This window comes from Anabrus simplex, chromosome 3 (assembly GCF_040414725.1).
Source record: "Anabrus simplex isolate iqAnaSimp1 chromosome 3, ASM4041472v1, whole genome shotgun sequence".
NCBI lineage: Eukaryota > Metazoa > Arthropoda > Insecta > Orthoptera > Tettigoniidae > Anabrus > Anabrus simplex.
Genome location: NC_090267.1, coordinates 11,370,306 through 11,384,589, shown reverse-complemented (window position 1 = coordinate 11,384,589; position 14,284 = coordinate 11,370,306).

Sequence of the window (14,284 nt, the reverse complement as noted above, 5' to 3'; positions counted from 1 at the left end):
GGAATGACATTAGTAGACGAATAGGTTTGAATGGCGTTTATAAAAGCAGGAAAGATCACAATATGAAGATAAAGTTGGAATTCAAGAGGAAAAACTGGGGCAAATATTCATTTATAGGAAGGGGAGTTAGGGATTGGAATAACTTACCAAGGGAGATGTTCAATATATTTCCAATTTCTTTGAAATCAGTTAGGAAAAGGCTAGGAAAGCAACAGATAGGAAATCTGCCACCTGGGCGACTGCCCTAAATGCAGATCAGTATTGATTGATTGTGTCCTAAGAATGCCCCGAAAAGATGCAAGCGAAGCGTGATTGGTCAAGTGGATGAAAATTTGCAAAACTAACCAGTGAATAAAGGAAGTGAATCTGTCTGGAATGAGAAATAAATTTTCAATCAGTCAATCAATACTGACAGTAACATTTAAAAGGTTTTTCCGCTGTTGTTTCCCTATGATTATATAATCAATCATGGTTTTTGTTCGTCTGTCTCCCCAACTATACCTTGCAAATTTCTGACTTTTCTTCTTCCTAAACCAGGTGTATCCAACAATAATTTGGTTCCTCATGCAAAAATCCACCAACAACTCGCCTTCTGGATTTACATTTTTATATCCAACATCTTTCTTTACATGTCTTTCCATTCCAACTTGTGCATTTAGATCTCCCATCAATAGTACATCCTTATCTTCTATCTGTCCCTCCACTTCCTCTAAAGAGTCTTCTAGATGTTCGTCTATGCAACCCATTTATGGCGCATACAACTGAAATATATCTTTCATGCCATTTTCAAACTGGAGTCTCATCACCATCATGCTATCACTGATGCATTTTGTATATTCCACATATTCTTGGATTTCTTTTCTAAGTATGAAGGCCACTCCAGTTTTTGCCTCAGGTCCTCCACTGTAATATAGCCTGTATCCTTCTTTCAGCAGAATCTCTCCCATACCCTTCTTCTTGATCTGACACAGTCCAAGTATGGCTATATCTTTATCTTTCATAAAGTCAACCAGTTCCTCCGTCTTTCCTGTCAGTGTCAGGACATTTGCTGTTGCAATCTTGATGTAGTTTGGTGCTGGTTGCCCATTTCTCACAGTTTCCCCAACACCCAAAGAGCTGCACATTGCTTTTATCAGGGGATGCCCTAATCTTTTCAGAGGCACTATATGTGCTTTATCCATATAGGCTATTGTTACAATGGGTTCGCCATACCCAAAGGCATTTTATACCTACTGCCAGGTTCAAACTTAGGCCACCCCTAACATGGAGACAGATGCCTTTTGTAGCCGCTCCTCTGGAGCACAGACGCTACGGGTTTGCCCCTTCCGCCATCTCCACCATCCCGAAGTCCTTTGTCTCTTCTGTAGATGCTGTTGAAGTCTTCACTCATATCCCTGAGCTGGGACCCATACAAGATGTTACACACTGGGTCGGTGTGCTCAGATTCATCTTGCTCTCCAAAGTGTATTTCACTAGATTTTGAGTCCTATTCACATCCTAGATACTCCCTAACAATACTGAATTCCTTCCAAATTTCTGGCAATCTATTTTGCCTGGAAATAAGTTTGTGATGGTTGATGTTGTCTTACTTCAAGGAATTTTCAAGATGAGTTAATTATCATTCAAGCAGGCCATGTTTCTGAACAGCCTGTGCTTCAGGTTCAAACTCCACGATGAATAGTTCCGATAATCAATTGCAAACAAGGTAATAAGAGAAGTCAATCCTACAACAGTGGTGATTATGCAATCAATAAGCTCTATACTCAGTACACTGCATTCATTTTGCATGGTTAGAGTGAGTGACAGTATTTGAATGGTCCCATCAATGTAAGTAGATGCATACAAGCATGAAAAAACACATAATAAGTCATGTATGTCCTAAAACATGCAAAATACACAAATCGGCTCAATGTATTATTAGTTACCACAGAAGTTTATAGTGCTGATGAGAAATCATGACAAATCTGTTTATTCTATACACAGAAAGTGCTAGCAATAGGGTTGGGATATTAGGCAGGATGTTCACCCTAGTCAAGATAGGAACAATAAAAGGAAAATGGAACAGGCTTACAGTACATAGCGGTGCTGTATCATTAATCATCACTACTGCAACCTCTCCAAAGGGTAAGGTTACAATTAATAGGTTTAATGAAGAGAAAATGTTTGCTACCGTAATGCTTTCACCAAAAGTACTGTACACTAGGCATGTCAACATGTACGAAACTAAATTTGCAAGCACATAAATCACAGGAAATAAACAAACAGGTTAACCAACATGACTATTAAGAAAGGATAACCGGGAAGTGGCTGGGAACCATATCCAGGCGGTGGAAGGTATTGGTAATACTGAAGAAGCGAAGTCAATGTAATCCTAAACTTTACTTAAATTTAGATTCAATTTCATATATAAAACATTAGCCAATATACCGTTAAAATTCTGACGGCATAATTTCAACAACGATTACAATTTACAGTTTTCATGAGGGTAGCATTTAGTTATTAAATCTCTTTTACACCGGAACATCACACATGACGTTCAACTGTCGTGGCGTTACCTTTAAAAACCCAAAACAGTTTGAAATAAATAAAAGGAAGGTAACGTTATACTAAAGTGAAAAGATACATCTAAGGAGAAAAATATTTACGTATAATCATGGAGCAGAGCATCTTCAGTGGGTAGCCCCCTCAAAAACACTTCTGAGAAAGGGTACCCGACCTAAAGATGAATAATCCACGATGAAGCAGAATGAATGAGATAGTCCCGAGAAAAAAGAAATTTACTTATAAAGATTACTTCGAAAGGCGTATAAGATTTAATTTACAAAACAACAAACGGGAACTATCTCTTAACAAAGTGAGGTGACTTACCGAAACGGCTAAGTCATAATGATAACATTTGGAAGCAGAAGGAAACACGGGTACGCTCCGGCAAGATAAATTAAATGAAACACTACATCTGAAACTGAATACCTGAAAAGTTAAAAAGAAAATAATCGGTGCTTACCGGATGGTGGGGCCAAGAAGACCCGTACCTAGGAAGGTGACCGTTCCCTTCAGTGGTCAAACAGAAAAGACGCCCTCGCAGAGCAAGGCTCCAGCGAGAACGCTTCTCCCCGGAAATTATGAAATCATACCACGGCCAATGAGCGTACGATGTTTTCCTTCACCTACCAATCACATTTCCTTTTATTTTCTCCAATAGGAGCACAGAAAAAATAGTGCTGACAAAGAACATTTAGGAAGCCTTTAGAAATTACGAAATTTGTGCAACTTTACGAAACCGGAAATCTCCCACGCCGATGTGGCGCGTGTGGTACAGGATGCACCAGAATTACCATGACAATCAAATAATTTTAAAATCATATCGACTTCAAACAAATTAAACAATTCCAAAATTCACATACTGAGGAGAAACCAAAACAAACAATTGAATAAATACTTTACATACACAATTCATCGCCGTCTTCCGAGTCCAGATAATCAAATCCCAATAATCACAACAACTACCACTGGAACCACTCCTTGACTGGAACTGGAACCGCATGGCTACGCAAGGTGATTGCAAAATCCAAAGGATGATGTCTGCAATGTGATGTTTGCTGGAGTCCAAATTCCAAGCAGTATTTAACATCTCTAACATCAGGGTGTCAGATATAAATGGACGTAAACAGCTCGCAAGAACAGATGTGTTAGCATGTGCTAACGTTCCAGAGATTGTTAACATGCAGTATCAAAACAGTTCCAAAGGAATGTAGACTTTGTTGAAATCTCAATATAACAAATTCTAACATTTGTAGTAATTAGTATTAAGCACGACATTCTGGTGCTTCAATACAATAACTGTTCACAATGTTTTTCATGCCATGTTCGTTGCTGTGTTCAAATGGCGGTTGCAGGCAGCAGTGCACAATGATAACAGTTTTATGGTGTCTATCATAATGTTCAAAACTGTACGTTGTTTAACTTCAAAGTTCACAATGATTATCATCGTGGCCTGGAAGGACCAAAATTTTTGTACTGCAACCGATGAATCAACATATTGGACGCACATAACAAAGTTCATTTCCATAGGGGCACAAATACAGTTTTGAAACAAGTCAGATGGAGGACCAGACTGCCCCAAACGAGCAGACACAAACACATCACTCAGAAAGTGATTTGACGTATTTATTACACATGAATAAATGAATAATAAAGCCACATATTTACACATATGTACAAAAAATGTGGAGATACACCAAGATGCATGTACACTGCTGCCGGTCACCAAGTTCAGTCTGACGATAATAATGGACATGGCAGCACGTTGCCAACTGTGAAAATGCCAACACAAAAGCCGCAACAGTGTTGGATTCTGCAATGTGTTTGTCCCAACAGAGGACATTATTTCCGGTCAATCAATGAGTAGGCTATGTTTGCTTCACTTTAAAGAATAAAGAAGCACCAAATAACAGGAGGATATTATTGCTGTTGACAATTTCTGTCATGCACAATCAGTCTTATACCAGTGAAAGTGGAAACAGGGCACTTAAGAAACAACACCACAAATGAGAATCATAGCGACTTCTCCAACAGGTGTCACGGTCTCCTGCCACAAAAGCAGTAGGTCTGTTCTGCTGATGTTGAAAGATCTGGGCATTCAAGCTGCCCACCATCTTACAAAGAGTTACTGCATTGCAACTGAGTGTTGTCCCTTCTGTATGAGGATCCATATTTCTTCTGCAGTATATGGTTTTTTGATGAAACTCGTTTTTTAGGGTTTGAATGGCCTGCTACTGTTATACATAAGCCACTACAAAGTGCACCATGTTCAGTTAAGGATTAGTGGTTCCATATTTCACTCAAGACGCTGCTTTGAATCAAAAGAAGTGGACCAGGAAATATGCCGAGACCTCAGTATTTCCCTGTTCATGGACGAATTGCACCGACAATGACAGTGGGTGGATCTACATCCCATAACAAAGGCAGTCACATACCCTTCTCTAACAACATATTCGAAGTCGGCTCATTTCTAGTGACCAGATCTCTCATGGGGCCTTGTTGAAAGAGTCCGTTTTCTAGTCTTGACCCACCTACAAATATCCCCAAATGATGCAAGTATATGTGTCCTTACAGCAGCCGTTGTTCATAATTTTGTTCAGGAATGTTATAAACAATGTGCAGTATGTGGACACATGCTGTACCGACGCATTTCTCTAACATACCAGTTTCTTTTGTTCTGCCTCACATGGTATTTCTGTTCACCCACATACCTGAATTTTCTCCAGAATTGGTGATGGGAGACCCAATACAATCTGACAATCTCAGCATCAGCATTCTCCATGGATGATAGTGCACTAATGGAGTCTCAATCAAGATGCAGCTGTGAGCTCATGGTTGTGATTAACTGTATTTCGTAAGAAGGTTGCAAGTTCTTTGAGGGAATTGTAATTGCATCGGCTGGTTTCTGCTGTACAAGAGTGAAATTTAGTTGACTCAGTACATCATATGCATAAGTTAGGAGAAATGGACAAGAAAGTAATGAGAATGAATGCTCATGACTCAGTGGAACAATGAATTTAAAATGCGATCAACTTTAACTTGTGAGTGGATGAAGCTGTACACAAACACCAGATTCGGTTGTGGATCGTGAGAAGCAAATGGAGGACAATGGAGTCAGGCATGAAGGGTAAGAGAAGTAGAGGGAGACCAGGGGAATGATTGTTAGGCTCAGTATTCATTGCTTCAGTATTAAGAAATGCAGAACTAACAGGTTACTTTGAATGTGTTTAGTTATTTTACGAAGGATTGCAGACTGAACACTGAAAGGCTTAACAGTAAAAAATGAACATGTGTAAGGTTTGTAAATATTACCTATGGGACATGCTGGTGTTGTGGATGTATATAAGAATTTTTATATCTGACTTTTATTGTAGATTGGCATCTTCAATGAGTGAACATTTAGTATGGGTAGATGTATATGTAATTGACATTGCTCATGGGAAATTAATTTACCAATCTTTTCAGGGGCCAAATGGTGAAAAATAATTTTTGTTGAAAATACTTCCAGTATCATTAAATGTTCTCCCCAATGTAGTAGATTATACTCATTCAGGTGAACGTTTCTCTGCTTAATGTCGTAGTTGAGATCTAAAACACCGGGTTTGCTCTGTCGACAGTTATTTTAGAATGACAGATTATTGCTCACAGATGCGATTTTATTTGACGTAAATAAATATCACACGAGAACATGTTCACTTCCTTGTGCAAACTACCTTATTGTGACTGTAAGTCACAACACACAATAGCGAGTGACACTACAGCACTTAATAGCGGAGTACCCTAAAGTTGATTCTAACAAGTACAGATAACGACACTGACTCGCGCACTATAACAATCACTCTCTTGAAGTTACTGAACTCCACCTCGGAACCCAACCGTCACATCCAACTCCAACACTTCCCAACACTTCACTTCCTCACTGACTGACAGCTTGATATATATACTGTTCAATCAACCGTCTAGAATTATAGATTTCTGGAAGGGTTCTTACAACATTGTAATAGAACACACTGGAAACATCAATCGACCAGCTAGTCGAATGGAGTACTCCAGTAATGGATCCAGCTCGAACTTTTGTTACTGTTTACCAATACACATGGAAACCTTAAAATAAGAATGATAGTTAACACCACCTTTCCAATACTTATCCTTCCTTATATTCAGGAAGTAAACATTACAACAGGCGTTGTAAGATGGAACATGTTTCGCTTAACAGTCGTAAGCATCATCAGCCGAAATCTCTTAGCCTTAAGTTAGGTCAGAGCCCCGAACCTAGTGTCCTTAACATATATGGTACCCTAAGAGTCAACATTTACAGTTAGAAAATCAAAATAAGCTTAAAAATTAGTGTGAAAAAACAATGTTACAATATGGCTAAGAGAAAAATATAAAAATACAATCATGTTGAGACAGAGGCTAAGAACAGAAAGTACAATACAGAGCTGGTAGTGAAATAATTAAAATCAATAGGATATCATTGCTACCAGTCAGTCAATTAGCCATGTTGTAACATTGTTTTTTCACATATAATTTTTAAGCTTATTTTGATTTTCTAATTGTAATGTTGACTCTTAGGGTACCATATATGTTAAGGACAGTAGGTTCGGGGCTCTGACCTAACTTTAGGCCAAGACATTTCGGCTGATGATGCTTACGACAGTTAAGCGAAACATGTCCCATCTTACAACGCCTGTTGTAATGTTTACTTCCTGAATATAAGGAAAGATAAGTATTGGAAAGGTGGTGTTAACTATCATTCTTATTTTAATGTTCATATTCTGATGTCCAATACGGTCTACAATGAGATTTATTACGTGTAACATGGAAACCTCTCCAACATTCCTAATGTCTCTACATGTATTCTGGATAATAAACCTTTCAGGAAGTTTCCAGAACCCATCATATATACCAAATTATAGCAGTATAAATCTAATATATGAACATTATAGAGTTTTCTACCGCTTTAGTCATATTTAACATTTAATAAAAGAAAATTTAGCATTTAATAAAATATAAACAAAATATACCAAACACAATAATTGAAGGTTGTACACCAGTTAGGATAACGTACCTACGACAGTTATCCCGCCTAAAACCTTCACTATGTATCCTTAACATTCCTTACTCTAGGTCTTAAATTATATCTCATCATCATCATTATCTAAAGGCTGTGCCTTGTCGCTGCAACCATTGATCTCTTCTCTCTGTGATCCTTTTCATCTCTCCATAACCTTGGCATCCCATCATCAACTACCTCTTCAATGATCTTCTTCCGTGGTTTCCCTCTGCCTTTCTTTCCCATCACCTTGCCTTCGAACAAGTTCTTTATGGAGTCATTATGCTGGACAATGCGACCAAAAACCAATGCTTTTCTCCTTTTTATAGTTGTTATTAAATGTCTCTGGGTCTTTATTTCTCTAAGCACTCCTGCGTTAGTTTTCTTCTCTATCCAGCTAGTTCTTGTTATCTTCCTCCATAGCCACACTTCCACTGCCTCTAGTCGTTTCACGTCCTCCTTCAAGAGAGTCCATCCTTCACAGCCATATAGCAGCACACTCCAAATGAATGTTTTGATAAACAATTTCCTTTGTTCAGTATCTAAAGATTTATTAATTAAAAGCTGCTTCTTCTCCTTAAAGGCTTTCTTACAGAGGGAAATTCTTCTTTCTATTTCCACAGTGCATTTGTTGTCATCGGTAATAACTGCTCCTAAGTAGCAGAACTTGTGAACCTGTTTTATTAAAATATTTCCAATTCTGAGATGTGTCTCTGGTTTCATTTTAGATTTGCTTACAACCATAACATTAGTTTTACTTACATTAATGTTAAGTTGGAAATCTTTTAAGATGGATGTTAATTTGTTGAGCATGATCTGCATATCCTTAGGTGTTGAGCATATGTTGAGCATGATGTTGAGCATATCTAGATGTCCTTATATCTATGTCCTCATCTCTCTTATTCTCCAAGGTAGGTATCAGTGTGTGTTGATCCTCCACGAATTTCGCATTCATGAAGTTTGCATTCTTCTGGGGCCCAGTAGAGAGCGTCAAATCCTCCATCTCTGTGTTTTCTTGTAGGGGTCGAGGTAATGCCTTCAATTCCAATGCATGCACCTTCATGAGTAGTGTAGTCTTCAGGGGATACACACCATTTCCCAACTTCTTATCCACCTCGAATGGTCCGAGCCATCCCAGCATGGAACTTCTGAAGCTTGTTGCTGAGGGGATGGCTTTGGTGAAGTACTAATGTTCCAAGACTGAACTCACTTTCCTCTGGTACATTGTTGTTCTCAGCTTCTCTCCTTGAACACTCTTCGGCCTGGCTGTGTACCTGTTGAATCTGCTGCTGGTTCCGTGTATGCCAGGTATCAGGATCCTCTGCTTCCTCTCTTTGTCCATGGATAAAATCCCAGTCAGCAGTTCTCTTCATTGGGTGCAGGTGAGAAACCCGTGATACGGTTAACCCGCTGTCTGATACCCAGGTGGGACTCATGTAGGTGTTGGTCCCATTTGGTATGTTCTCTGTCGACTAAGTGAATCCGAAGCATCTTCTTCAGCTCCTGGTTTCTCCATTCGGTGGGATTCATTTGCAGATGATAGATCAGTGTAGTCCATTCTTCAATTCCCCACTCCGACAGAGCTTGCAACCACTGTCTCGAGGTGAACTGACTGCCATTGTCCGTGAGTAGACACCAAGGATACCCATATCAACTGGAGACTTTCATCCTTAAGAGTTGTACGATATGTCCCGATTTAGCTTCAGGGATGGCGAATGCTTCCACCCCTCTGGTGAATAGATCAGTCACCACGAGGATCCCCGTCTTTCCTCTAGATATCCCATAAGGTCAAGGGCAAGAACCACCTAAGGCTGATAAAGTCCGCGTCCTCTCATGTTGGTACTTGCCTTCTGGTTATTCGCCTTAGTGCGAGCATAGATTGCACAGCCTTTGATGTAGTTCTTGATGTCCCGACGCATGTGTAGCCAGGAGAAACATCGCCGAATCAAAGAATAGGTTTCCTCTTGACCAGGATGACCGGCTTCTAGATTATTGTGGTATTTTCCGAAAATCCTCACAGTCTGCAACCTCGGAATTACGATGACTGGAGACGATCCAGGCAGGTGGGAAGTATACCGTCTTTGAGTCGAAAGTTCTTGTAACACATCTTAAACTGAGCTGGGACAGATCGACAATCAGTGCTGCGTTTGCTGATCCATGATGCCATTCTGTTACAGGGCATGTCCTCAGTCTGCCACTTATTAAATCTAAATCGATCACATTATATCCTCACACGATAGTGAGAAGCACAGGGTCGGTTTGAGATTTCCTATTTGGCCCAGGAATCTCTCCCTCTGGTATGTTCATGGTTGGTTTCTGTCCATCTGCATGATTTCATGATAGACTGTGAGCAGCCTGATTAGCTACACCTGGGACGTGACAAATTTTGAAGTTGATATCGGCGAGGATCAAGGTCCATCACATCAGTTTTGACTTAGTTCCAGAAACTCAATTCAACCACTGAAGTGAAGAGTTGTCTCTAAAGAGTCTGAACCTCCTTCCTTCCAGATATTCTTTAATCTTCCTGACCACCCATACAACTGCTAATGCCTCCTTCTCGGCTGTATGATAGTTTCTCTCGGGAGCAGAGAGTTTCCTATCGGCACACTCAGTTATATCCGTGCCTCCTCCTTTTTTGTCATGGAACAGTACAGCCTCAAGACCAATGTCTCTCGCATCCTCCCTGCTTGTATCCAGATAATATAGACTTGGAGAGTCACAAATAGATATTTTTTTTATTTTCTGGCAGGCTTTTTCTTCCCTTTGGGTCCATTTAAATGGTATTTTTTTTATTGAGGAGGTCAGCAGAGCAGCAAAGCAGAAGCCTAAAAATTGACATTCTGTTGTTTCGTGCAAGGCCTTTCCTGTTCCTCAGTGGCCCTATTCTTCTCAGTTTGTCTCTACAAGCCCTTGTCCGTCGATACATTACCTAGGTACTCAACCGAGTTTTGATGCGAACTGACACTTTTTGACTAGGTAGGTAAGCCCGTGAATCCTCAGCCTCTCTAAGACTCTAGCTAGTGGTTCGAATTGGTCCGAAAACGTCCTGCTGTACACAGGAATGTCGTCCAGATTGGCCTGGCAAAATTTGCCTGTGTATCTGGATATGACTTCGTCCATCAGATGCATATAGGTGGCTGGAGCATTCTTAAGACCCAAAGGGCATGACTCTGAATTGATAGAGTCCTCTTGGGGTGGAAAAGGCAGTCATTGTTCGAGACTCTTCTTTGACTTCCACTTGACAGAAGCCAGAGTTCAAATCAAGGGTACTGAAGACTTTTGCCCCACTCACTTGCTTTATCAGGTGTCAGAGATAAGGCATGGGGTAGGCATCGTATATAGTCTTGTTATTTACCTGACGTAGGTCCACAATTTTGCCACATTCATATTCAAAAACCAAGTTGGTAATCATAATTTTTCTTCTTAGGTAATACTATTGGAGAAGCCATCGTGATACTGAAGTTTCAATCAGTCCTTGGTTCTCCATTTCCTGGACTTTTTCTAGTACAAATTTTCATTTATCTGGCTTAAGTTGGTAAGGCCTTTGTTTAACTGAGGCATTTTCCTTACAAATTAATTCTTTTACCATCGTGGTAAATCCAATTCTATCCGTAATGACCTCAGGGAACTTATTCAGCAACTTCTCAAGGTCTTCCTTCTCCTCCACCCTCAACAGCCCTCTTTTCAGTTCGGCCAATACATTGGTTTCTAAAGTTTCTGACTCACAGGCTTTATTATTAACCCATGCCAACCTAATTCTGTTTTTATTACCAAAGAATATTTCCATGGCTGTATAATCTATCACTACCCCATATTTAGTTAAGAAGTCATGTCCTTAATATTATGTCGGGTATCAAATACTTGACAACCTTTACCGGTATATCTAGGACTTCAGCAGTGCACTTGGCTTGAAGATAGGTACGAACCCAATCTGGTAATGTATGTCATGAGCTGCCCCCTTGACTGTTGCCACCTTAGTAGGATGTACGTTTTAATTTTGCCACATTCATATTCACAAACCGGTGTGTTTGAATGTCAAGGATAGCTATCGAAGGCTTGTCATTAATCGCCAAGTTAATAGCCGTGTGTTGTGGATTAGGTTCATCATCACTATATATTTGACCAATATGTTCACCTTCTATCCAGGTGTAATGTATCTAGGGCTTCTTCATTCTGAATTTTGAAAGCTCGTGCTCTCATTTCACTGGATTGTTCTTCAGATAAGAACAATTTTTGTACTGATGTTTGGACAGACTCCGAGTCAAATCTCTGGACAAATTCTTTCTTGAATTTCCGCCAGTCGAGGCTGAGCTCTTTAATGTTCTGCCACCAAGCCCCTGCTGATGCTTTTAGTTGTTGGCTGACAGTTTTCAAGTATATTTTCATAGGTATATTTGTCCTACCCAGTAGAGACTCTGATGTTCTTAGAAATGTTTTAGAAAACTCCTCCATCCTCCCATGAAACTCTGGTAGGCTGTTTTTGATTACTCTGGGATCAGCCGGTATCCCAAGGGGAGGTCCATACCTCTCCCAGAAATGTTTTTCTCCAGAGTTAAATTTTTTTTATTAACCTCAAATTCAGTCTTCATAAATTTCTGGCCTACTTCGGTTTTAAAATTGTTGGATTGCTGCTCAGTTTCTCCAATCTTCTCCTTGACTTTGTTTTCCAAGGTGTGCATATCACTTACTACTTTATCTATGTCTAATTCTAAGCTGCTTCTGAAATTTTGAGACAGTTCCGCTCACTCTTTGGGGAAGAAACACTTTTGCATTTGTGGTAGGAAGAGAAGGTGTGGAAAATGAACCTCATGAAAGGAGGCCACAGACAAGCATCACTGCAGACAAAATCATTGCCGTTCATGACATTACTGGTGATGATCAGTGAATAAAAAATTTTCAAATTGTTTTAGCCCTGGGAATAAGTTATGAGATGAACTCCACTTCAGAAAGTTGTCTGCTGGGTGTGTTCCTCGTCTCCTCAACCAGAAAAAAAAAAACCTTTATGCCAGGAAGTTTGTCATAGACTCCTACATTGTTACGAGGTTTTATTGTGTAGTATTGTGACTTGTGATGAAACTTGGATGCATCATTACACCCCAGCATCAGAGAAAGAAAGCATGGATTGGTGGCAAAGAGATGAACCAGGTCCGGCCGAGGCCAAAACACGGCCATTTGCTGGAAAGGTGCTTGCATCTGTTTTCTGGGACTCCACAGGCGTTTTTTTTTTTTTTTGCTGCTGGATTTTCTTTGTGAACAAAAGACAATTAATGCAGCTTATTACTATCGCCTTTTAGATGAAGCAAAAGCTGCATATCACAACAAGTGATGCCGGCAACTGATCCAAAACGTCGTTCTTCTCCATGACAGTGTAAGGCCATGTCCTTCCGCCTTAGTGTGGGAAAGCTGGAGGAAATTCACTGGACACCTGTACAGTACAGATTTATTACCCTGAGACTACCAGTTGTTTGGACCATTCAAACAAGACCTAGGACAGCAGTTTAATGATGATACAAGTATAGAAGTGTTCGTATGCACACATCCATCTTCCTTTTATCGGGATGACATACTATACCAATCTGATGGAGAAAATGTGTATCGTAGGCAGGACACTATGTAGAAACTGCTTGTTTATGTTTGATCAATCCTCGTATAATGGTAGTCAGTTCAACACACAGTACACAGTTCAAAGAAATTAGGCAAACCTGTTTTTGAATGTATGCCATGCTCCACAAAACAATACGTACCGGGCGAGTTGGCCGTGCGCGTAGAGGCACGCGGCTGTGAGCTTGCATCCGGGAGATAGTAGGTTCGAATCCCACTATCGGCAGCCCTGAAGATGGTTTTCCGTGGTTTCCCATTTTCACACCAGGCAAATGCTGGGGCTGTACCTTATTTAAGTCCACGGCCGCTTCCTTCCAACTCCTAGGCCTTTCCTATCCCATCGTCGCCATAAGACCTATCTGTGTCGGTGCGACGTAAAGCCCCTAGCAAAAAAAAAAAACAATACGTCACACCCAGGTATATTACCAACTAAAACTTTATTTTTTACCATTGAAGTATACAAAAGAACATTGATGGATTCGCATTCATTTTCAGAACACAAACAAAAATGTCCAAATAGGGGTGAGAAGAAAGTAGTAACAGTCCTCCAGGGTGGATTTTTATCACAGTTGGAGAGCTTCAGTACGGTGTATGTCCTCCACAGGCATTTATCACAGCTTGCCATCTATGTGACATACTCCGTATATATCAACGGAGGTCACGTTACAGTATCAGGTCGCATTCTTCAATGAGAGCCTCTTCGAGGTCTTGGAGAGTCTGTGGTGGAACAGGACACTCATGAACACATCTGTCAAGCCTGTCCCACACATGCTCAATGTGATTAAGGTCGGGATCCATCTCTTGAATGTCCAGTCCTCGCAAGACAGTTCTGGTGATGTGCGCTAGATGAGCCCTGGCATTGTTGTACATTAGTACAAATTCAGGGCCAACACTGTATGCAGCACCCTACACATGCTGTCGCAGTATCTGGTCGATGTACTCTGCAGCGGGAAGACTACCACGGATGATGACAAGATCCGTACGGCCATCAATACTGATGCCACCCCACACCATCACAGAACCTTGTGCGAAGCAGTCACCTTCCTGGACAACATGTGGCAATGACTACTCACCGTGGTGTCTCCA